This window comes from Cryptomeria japonica, chromosome 9 (assembly GCF_030272615.1).
Source record: "Cryptomeria japonica chromosome 9, Sugi_1.0, whole genome shotgun sequence".
Lineage (NCBI taxonomy): Eukaryota > Viridiplantae > Streptophyta > Pinopsida > Cupressales > Cupressaceae > Cryptomeria > Cryptomeria japonica.
Window position 1 is genome coordinate 244,013,873 of NC_081413.1, and position 18,713 is coordinate 244,032,585.

The window sequence follows — 18,713 nt, forward strand, 5'->3', positions numbered from 1 at the left end:
GAGCTGAAGGAGAAATCAACCAGGCGACAACATTCCATTGAGTGAGACTGATGATTTTTTTGCCAACCGAAAAATTGCTGCCCTAATAAAACCGTAGGGCAAATCGAAATACCGAGATAGGCTTTTGTTGGGACCCCTCTCATGGCCCTGTAGGTTCAAATGGATCATTTGTAGGTGCCACAGATTCTGATTTAGGGCTTGTCAAAGTTTGACAATTTTGAGCACTTAGGGCGCTCAAGGGACGACGCCGGTAGGGTATGACCCAGAGTGTTCGATCGAGTGGGGGGGAAAAATAGGAGCATGCGTAGGGTAATTATGCCTAAATGGACATGTCAGAGCTGATGGTTCATCATCGTGACGAGTTAAACGAGAAATCGACTAGGCGACAACATTCCATTGAGTGAGACTGACGATTTTTTTGCCAACCGAAAAATTGCTGCCCTAATAAAACTGTAGGGCAACTTGAAATATCGAGATAGGCTTTTGTAGGGACCCCTCTTGTGGCCCCATAGGTTCAAATGGATCATTCACAAGTGCCATAGATTCTGAGTTCGGGCCCGTCAAAGTTTGATAATTTTGAGCACTTAGGGCGCTCAAGGGACAATGCCGGCAGGGTATGACCTTGAGCGTTCGATCGAGTGCGGGGGAAAAATAGGAGCATGCATATGGTAATTATGCCTAACTGGACATGTGGGAGCCGATGGTTCATCATTGCGATGAGCTGAACAAGAAATCGACCAGGTGACAACATTCCATTGAGTGAGACTGACGATATTTTTGCCAACCAAAAAATTGCTGCCCTAATAAAACCATAGGGAAAATTGAAATACCGAGATAGGATTTTGTAGGGACCCCTCTCATGGCCCCGTAGGTTCAAATGGATTGTTCGCAGGTGCCACAAATTCTGAGTTAGGGCCCGTCAAAGTTTGACAATTTTGATCACTTAGGGCGCTCAAGGGACGACGCCGGTAAAGTATGACCCCAAGCGTTCGATTGAGTGGGGGGGAAAAATAGGAGCATGCGTAGGGTAATTATGCCTAACTTGACATGTCAGAGCTGATGGTTCATCATCGCGATGAGCTGAATGAGAAATTGACCAGGCGACAACATTCCATTGAGTGAGACTGACAATTTTTTCGCCAACCGAAAAATTGCTGCCCTAATAAAACCGTAGGGCAACTTGAAATACTGAGATAGGATTTTGTAGGGACCCCTCTCATGGCCCCATAGGTTCAAATGGATCATTCACAGGTGCCACAGATTTTGAGTTAAGGCCCGTCAAAGTTTGACAATTTTGAGCACTTAGGGCGCTCAAGGGACGACGTCGGTAGGGTATGACCTTGAGCATTCGATCAAGTGGGGGGGCAAAATAGGAGCACGCGTAGGGTAATTATGCCTAACTGGACATGTCAGAGCCAACGGTTTGTCATTGCGACGAGCTGAACGAGAAATTGACCAGGCGACAACATTCCATTGAGGGAGACTGACGATTTTTTGCCAACCAAAAAATTGCTGCCCTAATAAAATCGTAGGGAAAATTGAAATATCGAGATAGGCTTTTGTAGGGACCCCTCTCATGGCCCCATAGGTTCAAACAGATCATTCGCAGGTGCCAGAGATTCTGAGTTAGGGCCCATCAAAGTTTGACAATTTTGAACACTTAGGGCGCTCAAGGGACGACACCGGTAGGGTATGACCCCGAGCATTCGATCGAGTGGGGGGGAAAAATAGGAGCATGCGTAGGGTAATTATGCCTAACTGGACATGTCAGAGTTGACGGTTCATCATCGCAATGAGCTGAACGAGAAATTGGCCATGCGACAACATTCCATTGAGTGAGACTGACAATTTTTCGCCAACCAAAAAATTGCTGCCCTAATAAAACCATAGGGAAAATTGAAAAACTGAGATAGGCTTTTGTAGGGATCCCTCTCATGGCCTCATAGGTTCAAATGGATCATTCATAGGTGCCACAGATTCTGAGTTAGGGCTCATCAAAGTTTGACAATTTTGAGCACTTAGGGCGCTCAAAGGACGACGCCGGTAGGGTATGACCTCGAGCGTTCGATCGAGTGGGGGGGCAAAAAAGGAGCATGCATAGGGTATTATTCATTAAATGAATTGTATTGTTCATTGAATGAATTTTATTGTATTGTTGATTAAATGAATTGTATTGTTCATTAAATAAATTGTATTGTATTGTTCATTAAATGAATTATATTGTTCATTATAAAAACAACACTTATGATGAAATGAAATGAATTGTATTGTTCATTAAATAGCCATTATTAACCATTGTTAATTATTGGAATGAAGATTAAAGATTTCCATGATAACACCACACATAGATGAGCAACAATTTATATGATCGAATATCAACTTCTGTATATATAAAAATGTCGAATGATTACAAATGTATGTCCATACACAAATATGGCATAAACACCAACTGAAACAAAATGTATGTCTAAATACGTGAATGTATGTCCATATACAAAATATACATTCCAACTAGACATGTAAGCATCCCAAAACTATCTATAACATCCTAAGCTGCTAATGGATCATCAAAATCGATCCTCTTCGCCACACTGCTCGGCTCTGAAGGATCCTGCACAAGAAAAACAAACCACGATTAATATTAGTTATATTATATAATTCACATTCGAAAAGTTAACATAAAAATGAACTATTTAATTGAACTATTCATGTTTACCTCATCTCCACGTTTTCTCTTTAGCTTTGCAGGACTCTTGATGTATGTCTCGGTAGAGGAGGTATGTTTGAATATTTTCATAAACAACCTACATATGTTTAGAAACATGACATTGATACAAGTTAGCATATAATTGTCACTGATAATAACAAATTATATCTACTAATCAAAAAATAAAATAAACACACATCTACTCGAGGCATCTCGTCTTCTTCTTCAGGTATACTGGGTGTAGTCATCAAGGATGTGAAGCCAAGGATTCTCTGTATATATACACAACAAGTATATGAAACTATCAATCTATGTCTAGACATGCATAATCACTATAAGTTATTTAAACTATTCATTCAATCATATTTGCATTCAATTACCTTTCCCTTGTCTCCAATTGCACTACCAGATCCTAGATCACACTGCACTGCACTCGTGCTGCTTGTGCCCTACAAGAGTAAAATAAGATATACATGCAAGTTACTACATAATCTGATTAATACAAATATAAATGATGAGCATGTATGTACAATAAAATACAAATGACTAGGTGCAATAACATATGTACTGTCAAGCTATCGAGGCCAAATGAAATGGCCGACAAGGTGCCCTCCTGAATCTGTCTCAACTCATCCTCGGTCATCAACTGTTAAATAGACCATGTAAATAAAAATTAGTACTTAATATTATCTAATTTATAAATATTTAATTAAAATATAACATGAATTGTGAAAACACAAATCTTACCAATACATCATCAATGTATGATGACGGTGCCTCCTCGCCTCTAGCATGTGAGGACTCCCTAGGGTATCCTCTAGTCTGTGTAATAACCTTTGGTGCATCATGCATCTCATGCACCTCATAATCTGCACTGTCCACAGCAGGATCAACGGGCTGTCCAACTGGACCCAAGCATACGTGCCCACACATGACACAACTATGTGGCACGCATATGTGTGGAGTCAAGGATGACGTGTCAACACCACCTGATGCACCACTACCATCAAAAGTAGGCTAAGCTACTGATGCAGCCTGAGAAACCAAAAGGCTACTCAAAGAGTGAATAGCCGATATGGTTAGTGAAGCCGCCTCACAAATGATATCAGGATGCTGAACTGCAGGTGGAGGATCAACAGGAGGAGGGGGGACATATGGGCCCTGGACTACTCTAACTGCCCTAGGTCTATTTTGGGGCATACCTAAACCTACACCCTGGAAAGGTTGGATGTCAAAGTAGTTCACATGTTTCTGTAAAACAAACTCAGCATACAATTTTTTTATGAAATAGAAGGGGATATCAAGATTGTTGTTGGGTGGTTTGTCGAAAACCATCCACCAACGATCCCAAAAGTTTTTCACAATCCCATCATTTGTGCACCATTTGATAGAAAGTTTTGTTTTTTTGGGATCTACAGGCTGACCAGTACGGGGATTGACAAACAATGAGGCGATTTCGGCTTTGGATATCTCAAGATCCTTGATATCCTTATACGACAAGCCATTTGCATATTTTTCCTTCATAGAATCTCACCACAAAAGGGCGACATCGTGCTCCTCAGTCATGGTTTCCATACTTTTTACGATCGACGTGAGAGGATCAAACAATGGGTTTAGACGAGGGATCCTACGATATACTTCTGCAATCCCCCTCAATTCATTCAAATTTTGTGCAATCAAATCTTGAATTGAGGGGGGGTTTGGCAAATGAGAGTTTGGTTGTTGCAGTTGTGGTTGGTCAGTGTTTTCATTGTTATCTACCATTTTTAACCTAATTGAATGTAAACAATTAAATTTAGTTAACAAATTTAAACAATTAGGTATTTGATTTAAAAAAAACCTAGTTTTCATGAAAAATAACCATATTTTCAATGAAAAATCAAATAAACATTCACAAAAAATACAAAAAATGAATGAAAATGATTCAAAATGACAAAATTCTTACCTCTAAATCAATTTTTTAGCATTTTTTTGTCAAAAAACCGGATATCGGATGGAGCGGATATCGAATTTTGACAAATTTGCGTGACCCGTGAGTTAAAAATGACTCACGGGACTGTCCCTGTCTAAATATAAAAGTCTCAGAAAATCGGATATCCGATTTTATCGGATATCTGATTTCAACACTTAAATTATTTTTAAATAACATATATAATATAATAATATATAATATAATATAATAATATATAATATAATATAATAATATATTATATAGTATATTATTATATTATATAATACGTATTATATTATATTATATATATTATAATATAATATAATATAATATAATATAATATAATATAATATTATATTATATTATATATTATATTATATTATATATAACATAATATAATATTATATTATATATAATATAATACAATATTATATAATATGTAATATAATATAATATTATATAATATAATATAATATTATGTTATATTATAATATAAGATAATATAATATAATATTATCTTATATTATAATATATAATATAATACAATATTATGTAATATATAATATAATTTAATATTATATTATATAATATAATATAATATTATATTATAAATAATATAATACGTAACATATAATATATATTTTAAATTAAAATTACAAATAAAAATCGGATATCCGATTTGCATAGGTAATTACCAAGCCAAGGTGTACTGACACCCAGGCCAAGCAAAAAGTCAACATGGATTTTCGCATTTTTAGGCGAGTGAGGAAGGCTATTTTTTTCACATCGCCACTTTTTGGCCCCCCTTGATCCTGCACTAACCCATAAAGGGAATAAATCAACAGCTCCCAATCAAAATCTTAAGATTTTCACTGATCCCTTGCCATCTCATACCTCTAACATCATAGAGATTGTGCCTAATTCTCTCTCTTATGAAGAATTTACCTCTATGGCTCCAAAATTGGTTAATATGGGAGAAACACAGGATATACCTAAGGATCCTTGTATTACATTTGACCCTAGCAAGACCATTAAAGCATTTGATGGCCCTTTATACATAATTGCAAAGGTTAAGGATATCCCTTGCCATGGTGCCTTGATTGATCCTTCTTGCATGGTTAATGTCATAACTGAAGAGTATCTTTTCACTTTACAATTGCATAAACCACTTTATGATACTTCCAATGTGGTTGTGAAGTTATTTGATGGCTTCTCTTGTCCTACCATTGGCTCTATCACCCTTCCTATTGAGGTTCATACTAAATCCTTGGATGTTGACTTTGTTATCATACCTTCTTTTGAGAAATTCCATGTGAAGTTGGGCTATCCTTGGCTATCTTCAATGAAGGCTATTGCTTCTCCAATCCATAAGTGTTTGAAATTTCCTCACAATGGAGAAATCATAGCTATAAACCATAGCTTATTTCGTCCATCCGAAAGAAGCCCCAATGTTCATATTGATCTCTTTTGACCTAAATAATTTCAGTCTCTTCCATCAAGGAGTGATGCTCTTTTTCAATCTTATAAAAAATGGAAGAATGATATGGTATTATCCTTAAGTCAATCTAGATCTCCAACACTTGACATTCCTATTATTCTTCATGATGAGGTTCTTCCCCTCTTGGATAGAACTAATTTCCCTCCTAAGGAAGATCATCCACCTATACCTTTGGATGTGACTTCACCTTCTCTTAAGGAGAACAACAATATTCTTCCTAAGGTTAGACCTATACCTCCTCCTCATGATGGACCTGGGGTGAACTCACAATACTGGTTCCCACTTTTTGACCAACTTTGACACTTAGATGAACATTTATAAAAAACCCTTCACTTTCTGACACCTATAACTTTTAAACAGTTAAGAATTTGAAGATGATGTAAATATATTTTTTTCAAGTTTTTTGAATAAAATTTTATTGATTTTCTATCTCCCTCAAAAAGTAGTTTTTTACAGCAAACAACATTTTTTAAGAGTGATGTGCATCTTAAAATGCATAACTTTTTTTTTCTATAAATGATAAAAACTTATTTCTTTTGAATTTTGGTTTTTAACATCAATACCTAGGGCATGCAGTTGGCTTGATAGTGATATGTTAAATATTTTTCATTTTATTAAGGTTTGAAGTTGGACTAATTATAATTTAGATATAGGTGTATGTTTGAACACATAACTTGTTCTATATATATCATCAATACCTAGTGCATAGATATTTTTCAGATTTTTTTTCATTAGTTTACTATTTTTCCCAATGCATTGAACAAAGAAGTTCATGTCTAGTGAAAAACCTACATTCATAAGAAATAAAATAAAAATATATTAATAAAATTAAATATATTAAAAATTATATTATTTGGAAGGATTATAATAAGGACTAAATACTTAAAAAACAAAATTTGTAAATGAATTCATTTGACCCCCCAAAAGCTAATGTAAAATTGGTTTTTAATCAACATTTTATAGATGCAAAGGAGACTCCATTACAAGTATGATTTACAAGTAGAGAGGACCTATCCAATAAATTTTTATCTAAGAGCCTTTGATCTAACTCTCTTCAATTAATTACTTCAAATGGGACCTCTTAAAGCTTGAATCATTATATTTTCTAATAAATGTATGATTTCAACAAAAATGAGGATCTACCAAAAAGTGGGAACCAACATTGTGAGTTCACCCCCTGGTCTCCTTCCTACACCTAATGTTCCTCCTTTCTATGGTTTAGTTCCACCTCCTTCCTCTTATCAAAAGAAGAGGCCTGCTTCTCCTATTGTTCAACCAAAAAGACCTCAACCTAAACCTTCCACTATCAAGGAGAGAAATATTCCTACTTTTTCAAGTGTTTCTCCTCCTTCTCATCCTTCCACTAAGACTCGACGGAATTGTTATGTGAGAGAATGCCGATGAAGACACCATGTTCAAGCTCGTGAAGCTATCCCTCAAAATATTCAATCTCCTCAAACTCCTACAATTGACATGATTCCCTTTTCTCCTAAGCAAGATGTTCAACCTACATCTCCAAATTATAATTTGCACAAAACATGTGATGGTTTTACTCCTATTCACATTCTTGCTCCTCTTTCTCTAAACTTTGATGAAGAAATGGGTGAAAATGTCATTTATAATGGCAATACAACTCCTAATGCTTCTGATAGTGAGTGTGAATATGTTGACATAGACAAGCATTTATCGAATGAGTTTTCACAAACCCTAATCCTAGCTCTTACAATCAAACAAAGTGACTTACAACATGAGCACAGTCCTTGTTTGGATCTTGTGATAGCTCCATCTGTTGTGCTTGATTTCTCTCCGCTGGCATGTTGCTCTCCTTCCTGAAATAGTGATAAGCAAGATCGGGAGGCAGATGTCGGTTAGATTAGTAATATTAGAACTAGAGATCTTTCTCTCTCCCCTTTCTTTCTCTTTTGTGATCATTCTTCTATGTGTATCCCTATTCTTCTATTATTCCCTTTATGTCTACTTGGGGATGATGCAAAGCATTGAGATATTTTCTTGGTCTCTTTTATGTTGACTCAAAAGACATTTTCTCTTCCCTTTCTTCTAAGATAGTGTCCTTCTTTTGGGAATGAAAATTATTATATGCATATACATACATGATATACATGAGTTATCATACATCATGCTGACCCCGAGGAAAGATACACTACCTTGTGTTTTATGATTCATTATCCTTGGGTTTATTCCTCGATTGGGGGCTAAATCCTTGTGATAACATGCTCCCTCTTTCTCTCTCTTGGGTGTATCTTACCTTAAATAAATCGATCCCGATAAGGCACATGCGATATCTTTAACATAGGGGAATACACTCCACTCATACTTTACTTCTTGTGATACTGAGAATAACTTAGTGAACTTTGTTTTGCTTTGCAATCTATTGTATCCTTGCTTTCATGACTCATAGTGAAGGGAACTTTGCTACTTGCAGTCATGGTTCTCCCCTTCTCGCTCTTCTCTTTTACTTTTTTAATCAAAGTTGTAAGATCCTAAGTCCACTAGGGGCTTGGTGCATCTTGCCTCCTTGACGTGGTAAAAGTCTTTTAATCTTGTTTCCTTGTACTTTACCAATAGTATTGGCATATGCTTATACTCCCACTAAAGTAGGGGCTAAATGTAGTGTCATAAAAATGTGACCCTAGCAATTTTTTACTACATTAGGGTCCTCACACACACAATTACGAATCCTCTAGCCTATTCGGAGACCGAAGATTTCTTAGCCTTCAAAAACAACTTCTTCGTTGGCCTCTACATCACCCCGTATGAACTTTGCCCTGGAGAAAGGGGTAGGATTAGGGCATGGCACCACTATTCCCCCTTGGATAGGGGTGTTGCACCCTTGTCCTCCTAGGATAGGGGCGTGGTGCCCCTGTCCCTACTCTATTTTGTGGTAGGACCCTTCCTAGGGTTGCATTGTTGGTTGTCCATCAGGCGTGAAACTCCCTTGATGTCAGCCTGTGATGAAAATGAGATCCACTAACATGTATTTAAGGGGGCATTCATCCTTTTATTGGCATAAGTTGGATAGGCTAAAGTTGGATAGATTCAATGTAGTACCCCTACTCGTTTGGACTCATATTTTATTCTTGATTGTTTTCAGTGGATACATTACCATGTTTTGTTATTCAGACTTATATGACATTATTTCATGCTTTATCTGGATATGAGATGCATAATTTATTTGTAGTATTTCAGTACTTGTGATTTATGGCATTTTATGGATTATTGCTATGTACTGACACTTTACTTTATCTATGCAATGTGAAATTATATGTTGTGTGTCTGCGAGTGTATTGGATGCAAGGGGACGATTTTCATTCACTCATTTTGGTGAGATAGGGAACATCGCCATTCTCCTTCATCGATGTGTATGCCATGTTTTCTATATTGTATATATGCATGTGTGGTTCGGTGATGTAGGATATTGCAGGTACAAGTACCGGGTAGGTACAGGGTATCGTCTCCACCTGGCTTCACAGGTCTGAGCATGCCTTATATTTTCTGATGGAAGTGGAGGAGATAGTAGTTGACCCTATTTTATTCAATTACACTCGTGTGAGCGTCATCAGTTGGTCGTCTTGTCAGTTTGTTCGGCCTTCCTATTTTGTTGTTTGATCTTTTATGAGTATTTGCTTGAGGTTTGCTCAGCTTGTGTGTTTAGTGATTTTAATTATTGCATGTTATGTTTTATTTGTCTATGAAGGGTGAAAAATTGTTAATAATGTGAATTAAATAGTGACTCTATGATTTAACGTCCTTCGTGTAGAAGAATGTGAATTATCGAAACTATATTCTATGTTTGGTTTTCAAAATTATACTATAGTTGTACGTATTTTAAATGTATAATAGGACTCGATCACACACACACACACACACACACACACACACACACACACATATAGGTAAATATGGTTCATGATTATTTATATTGATTATTCTAATATGATTATTTGGAGCTCGAAAAAAATGGATTTTATGACCTAACGTACCATATATCGAATGATTATTGTCTTTTGTACAAAAAGAAATGTATCTTTATTAATGATCATTTTTATATTGATGCAAGTTAAATATATCTGGTAGTTAATAACTTTGATTTTATCTAACACATATATATACGTATATATATTTTGAGGTGAATTTGTAAATTAAATTTATACGATCATTGTTTTTCGATACAAACATAATTAATCATAAAACATGTTTATGAATATTGGCATATACGTAAACTAGGAGTATATATTATAGGCATGAAGGTGACTTTTAATTATGTGTATTTAGTTTAAATTATTCTTAAATGATTTCTTTATCATTAGATAATCTTGTCAATTCAAGATATTATGTTTTTGAATATGCATGTATATAATTTGGAATTATATATATATATATCCTATTTTATTAGTTTTTTCTTTAAACATATCATATATTATAAAGTCATGTATATTATTATTTATCATATTTGAAAAGGTGGCGGGTTATAAGTTCGATAGTTATTGAACTGGTGGTCGATCCGATAGGGAAGCTGAGGTAACTAAATGACTTTTCACCCTAGGGCCCATGGTAAGTGACAAAGTCGACTTGGCATCCCACGACTGCAGTGAACAAAAGTCGAGGAGAAAGCCATTGTCGAGCTAATTAAATAGGTCGAACCACGATAAGAACTTAACTCCCTGATCCTCGGTGAATTAGTAGATAAGTTAGCTGTCAACTTAACTCTCCCATGACCCTCGGAAGGAAGTGACCGACCTGGCATTTCACCACTGCAGAGAACAATAGGGCGATGGTCAATAGATGAGGAGACGTGTCGACAAAGGCATATAACCCAAGAGGTAGGAAGGTTTGTAATTATATCACACCTTGTTGTTAAACAAAACTCTAGCTAAGACAATGAAAGGTTTAGACATGGGCATAGGTAATCGGATCTGTGAACTGTAGAAGCCATTAATGCAAAATTTAGAAGTTTATAGTGGAGATTATGGCATGCAATGTCTTAAACTAAATGATAACTAAATAGAGGAAATGTGGAGATAATGGATAGATCTAGCAGCGTGAGCATTAAACTCGCTAATGACAACTCAAAGCGTTTGGAAGACAAGTCTAATTTACCAACCTTCTTCATGGAGCGTTAAAATATGCCATCACACACATTAAAACTACAATTTGACTTCTTCATTCCACGCAGCTGGAAGAAGATACTCAGTGGTGGCATAAATGGTAGGAAAAGACACAAATAACATCAGTAAATGATAAAGATAACAGGTACGTGGTGCCTTTTTGGTAGAACTTAAGCGATAGGAAACCTATGTAGAGATAATCATGCACATTAAACAACATGATATGCATCTAAAGATTCCATCTCTGATAGACATGGAGGTGTGAGAGGAATTTAAACAGATACTCAAGTAGAAGACTCCAAATCCATAAGAGAAATCATAGGAAATATTAGGATAAATAGAGATGGGAGATTGGTAGAGAAGGGACATTCACGAGCAAGGAGAAACGATAGACTTACTAAGGAGAGAAGAGAATAGAAGAGAGAATAGAGGAGATACTTTTATAGTTTTGAAGAGAGAGAGAAGATAATAAATTTATTAATAGAGTGATAGGATAGATTGGAGGTAGATTTGCAAGCTAGGTGTAGTTCTAATTGGCGGAAGAGCATCAGAAGTCTTACAAACTAGTCCAAGCTTACAAAAGGTTGGATTTCATTTGATTATGGTTATTATTTGGAATAAGAAAGTATGAAATTAGAAGTTTTAGAAATAGAGCATTATTATTTATATGTGTTGCATATGTCGTTATTTATTGGAAATGCATTATAAATCGTTTAAAATAGATGAAAGGAAATGATAGAGATATAGATGTTAATTAATTGTTGTAGTAGTGAAATTTGTCTAAATGATTAGTTTTTATTCCCATTAAGAACGTGTTTGCATACCTTTTTGTTTATATGAGAGAAAATTCATGCTTGTGTATCAGAGCCTAGGTTTTATAACACTTGACCTATGAGTCACTTCGCTAGATGAATTTGGAGAGTAATAGTTTTATGTTGAAACATTACAGAGATGGTGCGTATCAAGCAGACAGCTCGAAAGTCCATAGCTAGGTATGCCCACTATCTTAGGGTCAAGAAGGATCCTCTATCTCCTGTCAAGCCTGTTTTGGATAACGTTCCTTCTAAAGTGAAACCAGTTCCTGAAGAAAGTGTTGTGATTGGAAAAGACCCTACTAGATGTCTTACTAAAAAGACTATTCCTGTAAAGGAAAAAGAGCCGGAGCTAGAATACTCACCAATAAGGCCAATTGTCATAAGTTCTGATAAGTCTGAGGAATATACTCCTCTAAGCGATAATGAATCTGAGGGATATACCCCTCTGACTGAGAGTGAATATGAAGGTTATACTCCTTTAAGTCTTAATGAGTCTGAAGAATACACTCCCCTGACTCCCTCGAAAGAGTGATGTAATGTGTTATATCGAGTTTCTATTATAAAAAATATAAGATTTCTTCCTTTCTATTATAAGTTGAGTTGAATATTAAGTTTTTCTTGTAAGATTCCTATGATGATATATATATGTATTTTGACCCTAACTTATGTTATAAACTTCAATAAAGTGGATTTGAAAATTATCTAATATTGCCATATTATAATATTGTTTCCCTATAGTAGTGAATAGGGTTATTTAATCTCTTAGTTATATTATAAGGCTAGTTGTTAGGGAGCACGATAGAAGTTATGGAAGTCGTAACATTGCAAATATGTTTCTTTTTCACTAAGAAATATCGACATTTCTTATGGTTTAAAATTCTAAGTTTATATCGCCTAAGATCTCTATATTCCCATGTGTCCTGGTTCATTTACCTCTTTTCTCAACAAATGACAACATTAATTTATTTGTATTAATATATTTGTAATTCTTACTTTATGGAAATCTTATATTGCAAGCTATTTATGCATTTGGTTGTTTTAAGATAATATTGCCTGTATTAGGATCTTGCGTAAATGGTGTTTGCAGTCAAGTTTAAATTTTGTTGCAATTCTTGTTGAGTTGTCATGGTGTCCTATGTTATTATATCTCCTTGGTCAAGTGTTTTAGAAACTTATTGATGTGAGCCATTGTGTGTTTTGTCCAAATGGTCAATCTTGGGTTAGTGATTGTGTATCCTTCACTTGTAGTTTGTCAGGATTAGGTATGGCTATCTATTTCGCCATAGAGTTCTCATGGAGAGACCTTTCTTGTAGTGTCCTATGAGAGAGAGTGGCTATCGAGTGGAGGCCATGCCCGAAGTGGATGATAGGATAACCCGTCGAAAGTCAATTAAAAAGTGATAACCTAATAATTGATTAGGCGGTGTGTAGAATAAATATTAATTAAGATAATGTACCTTGTACATAGGTGTAGTGCTTGTACAGGGCTCATAATGTTACGAGAAGGCTTGGAATGGAAAACTTACCACCTTGTCTTCACGAAAGGATTGGTAGGGTCCGCATGAGACTTAGTTGGAACCGGAGGTTTGGGAGAGGTTACCAGGATAACCTAGGATGGGGGCCGAGACCTATGGAGGTTGTACCATGGTATCCATCTTAAGCTATGCAATGAAACTCTCTCCTTAGAGTCACTAGTGTTTGTGAGTTGAGTCACATGGATGTTTGCGGAGTCTTGTAGTTCTTTCGTACTTGTCTTACTATTCTTGCTTGAGGGTTTTCTACTATCTCCTAGCATGGTGGGGTGGTTCCATTTCGGAATCACATCATCGGTTGGTTCCCATTGGATGTTCTGGAATGTATCTTCAGGCAAGGAAGAGTTTCACTGGTGTTTTTGGGTTCATGGTTCATGTACCAGCTCATGTTCATGATCATTGTTTAGTTGAGATCTTGTGGTCATTGTATCTAGCTTTTATGTAACCTTGATATTGTTACTTTGTAATCCGTGGTATTTTTGGTAACCATGTATTTATGGATATTGTAAAAGGGAGTAATTGGAATGTATGTTAATTCAGTTGCTTTAATCTTTTGTATATATGATCTATGGGAAATGAATGCATTGGAGTACTTTGATTCTTTCATTATGGAATTTAGATGTATGTGTATATTTTATCTTAAGCATTTAAATTTCCTAATTAGCTAAACAATAGGATTAATCATGGTGTTAGTATAATCTATGAATTAATCTTCGTTGGTAACCCTTAGGAAATCATACGTTAGACTTTTGTTGTATCATTAAACGTGCTATTGATATGATTATGCACTTAATATTTAGAAAAAAAGTTGTTACGCCCTTTTAGTGGCCTAGTTGTACTATTTTACTTTAAGGTTTCTGGCAGGGCATTACATTTGATATCAGAGCATAAGTTTCAACACTGGGTACTCTGGGTTTGTAGTGTGCCTATTCAACTTGACCTTTTTGCTTAGGTCTTAATGTTGGTGTATTCCCTTGTTTTATCCTTGTCGTAGGTCTGAACCGTTTTCTCTATACAGTGCTTGGTCATGGCTAGGAAAGCTAGGGGAGGATGTAGTGACTATGAGAGAGCTGTATTCTTATTTGTTTTAGGCTTCCAGGAGTAAGCCTAGTTTTTTGGGGGAGATTGTAGTACCCCTACTCATTTGGACTCATATTTTATTCTTGGTTGTTTTCAGTGGATACATTACCATGTTTTGTTATTTAGACTTATATGACATTATTTCATGCTTTATCTGGATATGAGATGCATAATTTATTTGCAGTATTTTAGTACTTGTGATTTATGGCATTTTATGGATTATTGCTATGTACTGACACTTTACTTTATCTATGCAATGTGGAATTATATGTTGTGTGTCTGCGAGTGTATTGGATGCAAGGGGATGATTTTCCTTCACTCATTTTGGTGAGACAGGGAACATCATGATTCTCCTTCATCGGTGTGTATGCCGTGTTTTCTATATTGTATATATGCATGTGTGGTTCAGTGATGCAGGATATTGTAGGTACAAGTACTGGGTAGGTACGAGGTATCGTCTCCACTTGGCTTCATAGGTCTGAACGTGCCATATATTTTTTGATGGAAGTGGAGGAGATAGTAGTTGACCCTATTTTATTTAGTTACACTCGTGTGAGTGTCGTTAGTTGGTCGTCTTGTTAGTTTGTTCAGCCTTCGTATTTTGTTGTTTGATCTTTTATGAGTATTTGCTTGAGGTTTGCTCAGTTTATGTGTTTAGTGATTTTAATTATTGCATGTTATGTTTTATTTGTCAATGAAGGGTGAAAAATTGTTAATAATGTGAATTAAATAGTGACTCTATGATTTAACGTCCTTCGTGTAGAAGTATGTGAATTATCGAAACTATATTCTATGTTTGGTTTTAAAAATTATACTATAGTTGTACGTATTTTAAATGTATAATAGGACTTGATCATATATATATATACGTAGGTAAATATGGTTCATGATTAATTATATTGATTTTTCTAATATGATTATTTGGAGGTCGAATAAATTGGATTTTACAACCTAACCTACCATATATTGAATGATTATTGTCTTTTGTACAAAAAGAAATGTATCTTTATTAATGATCATCTTTATATTGATGCAAGTTAAATATATTTGGTAGTTAATAACTTTGATTTTATCAAACCCATATATATACGTATATATATTTTGAGGTGAATTTGTAAATTAAATTTATACGATCATTGTTTTTCGATACAAACATAATTATTCATAAAACATGTTTATGAATATTGGCATATATGTAAATTAGGAGTATATATTATAGGCACGAAGGTGACTTTTAATTATGTGTATTTATTTTAAATTATGCTTAAATTATTTCTTTATCATTATATAATATTATCAATCTAAGATATTATGTTTTTGAATACGCATATATATAATTTGGAATTATATATATCCTATTTTATTAGGTTTTTTTAAACATATCATATATTATAAAGTCATGTATATTATTATTTATCATATTTGAAAAGGTGGCGGGTTATAAGTTCAACAGTTATTGAACTGGTGGTCGAGCCGATAGGGAAGCCGAGGTAACTAATCGACTTGTCACCCATGGCCCATGGTAAGTGACAAAATCGACTTGGCATCCCACAACTGCAGTGAACAAAAGTTGAGGAGCAAGTCATTGTCGAGCCGATTAAATAGGTCAAACCATAATAAGAACTTAACTCCCTGATCCTTAGTGAATTAGTAGATAAGTCAGTTGTCAACTTAACTCTCCCATGACCCTCGGAAGGAAGTGACCGACTTGGCATTTCACCACTGTAGAGAACAATAGGGTGATGGTCAACATACTAGGAGACGTGTCGACAAAGGCATATAAACCAAGAGGTAGGAAGCTTTGTAATTATATCACGCTTTGTTGTTAAAACAAAACTCTAGCTAAGACAATGAAAGGTTTAGACATGGGCATAGGTAACCGGATCTGCCAACTATAGAAGCCATTAATGCAGAATTTAGAAGTTTATCGTGGAGATTATGGCATGCAACATCTTAAACTAAATGATAACTAAACATAGGAAATGTGGAGATCATGGATAGATCTGGCAACATGAGCATTAAACTCGTTCATGACAATTCAAAGCGTTTAGAAGACAAGTCTAATTTACCAACCTTCTTCATGGAGCGTTAAAATTTGCCATCACACATGTTAAAACTGCAGTTTGACTTCTTCATTCCACACAGTTGGAAGAAGACACTCAGTGGTGGCGTAAATAGCAGGAAAAGATAAAAATAATGACAGTAAATGATAAAGATAACAGGCCCATGGTGCCATTTTGGTAGAAGTTAAGCGATAGGAAACCTATGCAGAGATAATCATGCATATTAAACAACATGATATGCATCTAAAGATTCCATCTCTGATAGACATGGAGGTGTGAGAGGAATTTGAATAGACACTCAAGTAGAAAACTCCAAATCCATAACAATCATCGAGCCTTTGAATGGGGAGAAATCATAGGAAATATGAGGATAAATAGAAATGGGAGATAGGTAGAGAAGGGACATTCACGAGCAAGGAGAAATGATAGACTTACTAAGGAGAGAAGAGAATAGAAGAGAGAATAGAGGAGATACTTTTATAGTTTCAAAGAGAAAGAGAAGAGAATAGATTTATTAATAGAGTGATAGGATAGATTGGAGGTATATTTGCAAGCTAGGCATAGTTCTAATTGGCGGAAGAGTGTCAGAAGTCTTACAAACTAGTCCAAGCTTACAAGAGGTCAGATTTCTTTTGATTATGGTTATTATTTGGAATAAGAAAGTATGAAATTAGAAGTTTTAGAAATAGAGCATGATTATTTATATGTGTTGCATATGTCATTATTTATTGGAAATGCATTATAAATCGTTTAAAATAGATGAAAGGAAATGATAGAGATATAGATGTTAATTAATTGCTGTAGTAGTGCAATTTGTCTAAATGATTAGTTTTTATTCCCACTAAGAACGTGTTTGCATACCTTTTTGTTTATATGAAAGAAAATTCACGCTTGTGTATCAGAACCTAGGTTTTATAACACTAGGACCTATGAGTTACTTCGCTAGATGAATTTGGAGAGTAATAGTTTTATGTTGAAACATTACAGAGATGGTGCATATCAAGCAGACAACTCAAAAGTCCATAGCTGGGTATGCTCACTATCTGAGGGTCAAGAAGGATCCTCTATCTCATGTCAAGCCTATTTTGGATAATGTTCCTTCCGAAGTGAAACTAGTTCCTGAAGAAAGTGATGTGATAGGAAAACACCCTGCTTAATGTCTTACTAAAAATACTATTCCTGTAAAGGAAAAAGAGCCGGAGCTAGAATACTCACCAATAAGGCCAATTGTCATAAGTTTGGATAAGTCTGAGGAATATAATCCTCTAAGTGATAATGAATCTGAGGGATATAACCCTCTAAGTGAGAGTGAATATGAAGGTTATACTCCTTTAAGTCCTAGTGAGTCTGAAGAATACACTCCCCTGACTCCCTCGGAAGAGTGATATAATGTGTTATATCACTTCTATTATCAAAAAATAAAAGATGTCTTCCTTTCTATTATAAGTTGAGTTGAATATTATGTTTTTCTTGTAAGATTCCTATGATGATATATATATGTATTTTGACCCTAACTTATGTTATAAACTTCAATAAAGTGGATTTGAAAATTATCTAATATTGCCATATTATAATATTGTTTCCCTATAGTAGTGAATAGGGGTATTTAATCTCTTAGTTATATTATAAGGTTAGTTGTTAGGGAGCACGATAGAAGTTACGGAAGTCGTAACATTGCAAATATGTTTCTTTTTCACTGAGAAATATCAACATCTCTTATGGTTTAAAATTCTAAGTTTATATCACCTAAGCTCTCTATATTCCCATGTGTCCTGGTTCATTTACCTCTTTTCTCACAAATGACAACATTAATTTATTTGTATGAATATAGTTGTAATTCTTACTTTCTGGAAATCTTAAATTGCAAGCTATTTATGCATTTGGTTGTTTTAAGAAAAGATTGCCTGTATTAGGATCTTGTGTAAATGGTGTTTGCAGTCA

The 18,713-nt window shown here is 35.1% G+C and overlaps 1 long non-coding RNA gene across 1 annotated transcript; it reads right to left on the reverse strand.

Annotated features, from left to right (window-relative positions):
- Positions 1 to 2,936: 2,936 nt before the first annotated feature.
- Positions 2,937 to 3,513, reverse strand: LOC131858086 (uncharacterized). Its single transcript, XR_009358885.1, has 4 exons — positions 3,455 to 3,513; positions 3,276 to 3,353; positions 3,088 to 3,156; positions 2,937 to 2,979 (listed from the first exon to the last, which is right to left on the reverse strand). It is a non-coding gene; the product is annotated as an uncharacterized LOC131858086 (long non-coding RNA).
- Between the last annotated feature and the right edge of the window lie 15,200 nt (positions 3,514 to 18,713).